Source organism: Babylonia areolata, chromosome 9, assembly GCF_041734735.1.
Source record: "Babylonia areolata isolate BAREFJ2019XMU chromosome 9, ASM4173473v1, whole genome shotgun sequence".
NCBI classification, from domain to species: domain Eukaryota; kingdom Metazoa; phylum Mollusca; class Gastropoda; order Neogastropoda; family Buccinidae; genus Babylonia; species Babylonia areolata.
Window position 1 is genome coordinate 36863414 of NC_134884.1, and position 2995 is coordinate 36866408.

Sequence of the window (2995 nt, forward strand, 5' to 3'; positions counted from 1 at the left end):
CATCACCATCAAACAGTCCTTTGTGGAGCTGCTGGAAGATCGTCTGGAATCCGCCTCTCTGGACAACCAGAATGTGGAGTCTGACTGGAGGACCCTGCGTGAGCTGATCTATAGTACAGCTTCAGAGACCCTGGGACCCATGTCCAGAAAGCACAAAGACTGGTTTGATGAAAACTGTGATGAAATCAAGCAACTTCTGGATGAGAAACGCCGTCTGCATCAAGCCTACCTGAGCAACCCAAAGTCCACATCAAAAAAGGATGTGTACGATGCCATCCGCAGGACTGTTCAGCAAAAATTACGCCAGATGCAGGATAAGTGGCTGAGTGACAAAGCTGATGAGATCCAGGGATATGCTGACAGGCACGATATGAAGAGGTTCTATGATGCCTTAAAAGAAGTCTACGGCCCCACATCCTCAGGATCATCCCCCCTCCTCAGTGCAGATGGGAATACCTTGATCACCGAGAAGGAGAAAATTCTCGAACGCTGGGCTGAGCACTTCAACAGTGTCTTAAATCGCCCTTCCTCCATAAATGATGAAGCCATAGACCGTCTCCCACAAGTCCCCATCAACGAAGCACTGGACGATCCGCCAACACCTCTTGAGACCCAGAAAGCAATTCGTCTGCTATCCAGTGGCAAAGCACCTGGCTCAGACTCCATACCAGCAGAGGTCTACAAGGATGGAGGCACTGTGCTGACTGAGAAGCTCCATCAGCTGTACTCACTCATGTGGAAAGAAGAGACAATCCCCCAGGATTTCAAAGATGCATCTATCATTCACTTGTACAAGCGAAAGGGGAACCGGCAAGCCTGTGATAACCATCGGGGCATTTCCTTGCTCTCCATCGCAGGCAAGATACTTGCCAGGATCCTACTAAACCGCCTCACAGCACACCTTGACCAAGGTCATTTGCCTGAGAGCCAATGTGGATTCCGGAAAGAGCGCGGAACCACCGACATGGTGTTTGCTGCAAGGCAGCTGCAAGAGAAATGTCAGGAGCAAAATGCTGATCTGTTCTCCACCTATGTCGACCTCACTAAGGCCTTCGACACCGTGAGTAGAGAGGGACTGTGGAAGATCATGGCCAAGTACGGATGCCCTCGGAAATTTATTTCCTTGGTCAGCCAATTCCATGAAGGCATGCAGGCTCGAGTCCAGGACAAAGGCGAAACATCTGCTCCTTTTGCTGTCACAAATGGTGTCAAGCAAGGCTGCGTCCTGGCTCCAACGCTGTTCAGCCTCATGTTCTCTGCAATGCTTACTGATGCCTTCAGAGATGGCGATGTTGGAATTGGCCTAAAGTACCGAACAGATGGTAAGTTGTTTAACCTCAGAAGGCTTCAAGCAAAAACGAAGGTCATGACAGACATCATCAGAGACTTTTTGTTTGCTGATGATTGTGCCCTCAACGCTGGATCTGAAGCTGACATGCAACTCAGCGTTGACAAGTTTGCCACTGCCAGCAGGAACTTCGGCCTTACCATCAGCACGAGGAAAACTGAAGTTCTCCATCAGCCAGCCCCAGGGAAACCCTACGTTGAGCCGAACATCACAGTCAACGGTCAGAGACTCAGTGCGGTGGAGCGGTTCACATACCTTGGCAGCACACTGTCACGAAATGCGACCATCGACGATGAAGTGAACGTCAGGATTGCAAGAGCAAGCGCAACTTTTGGTAGACTCAGTGCAAATGTCTGGAACAGAAGAGGCATTAGTCTTGAGACCAAGCTAAAGGTCTACAGAGCAGTAGTTCTCCCCACACTACTGTACGCCTGCGAAACTTGGACAGTGTACCAACGACATGCCAAGAAGCTGAACCACTTCCACACAACATGCCTCAGGAAGCTACTGAACATCAAGTGGCAAGACAAGACCCCAGACACAGAGGTGCTCGCAAAAGCCACCCTTCCCAGCATCTTCACCATCCTGATGCAGTCCCAGCTTCGCTGGGCTGGACACGTGGCGCGCATGCCAGACCATCGGCTGCCCAAAAGGCTCTTCTATGGCGAGCTGCAACAAGGGAAGAGATCACACGGAGGTCAGAAGAAGCGCTTCAGAGATACTCTGAAAGTCTCTCTGAAAGCGTTTGATATCAACCCTGACTCCTGGGAGGAATCTGCAGTGGACCGTGACAAATGGCGTGCTGCTGTGCACAAAGGCGCCAAGTTGTGCGAGGCCAACAGGACTGCTGCAGCTGTTCAGAAGAGGCAGGCCAGAAAGTCACGGGCAAACAAGCTCCCTGACAATGGTATGCCTGTCTTTGTCTGCCCAAACTGTCAGCGAACATTTCGTGCGCAGATTGGACTATTCAGCCATCTGCGCATTCACAGATAGATTCATTTGCATCCTCCCCCCCACCCCACCACCACCCTTCCCCCATCCCCCAGCTGGATGACAACGATGGTCATCATCGATCTCGATGGACACACACCACCATCCACGCTACAACCCACAGCATCTAGCATGACACAGGAAGTTCTAGAGTAGTCATCATCACATTGAAGTGTGTAACCACGCTACAACCCACAGTATCTAGCATGGCACAGGAAGTTCTAGAGTAGTCATGATCACACACGTGTGTAGACACGCTACAACCCACAGTATCTAGCATGACACAGGAAGTTCTAGAGTAGTCATCATCACACAAGTGGGTAGCCACGCTACAACCCACAGTATCTAGCATGACACAGGAAGTTCCAGGTAGTCATCATCACATTGAAGTGTGTAGCCACGCTACAACCCACAGCTTCTTGCATGGTACAGGGGGTTGCAGAGTAGTAACTAGTCATCATCACATTAAAGTGTGTAGCCACGCTACAAAACACACTGAGCATCTAGCATGACACAGGAAGTTCCAGAGTAGTCATCATCACATTGAAGTGGGTAGCCACGCTACAACCCACAGCATCTAGCATGGCACAGGAAGTTCTAGAGTAGTCATCATCACACAAGTGGGTAGCCACGCTACAACCCACAGTATCTAGCATG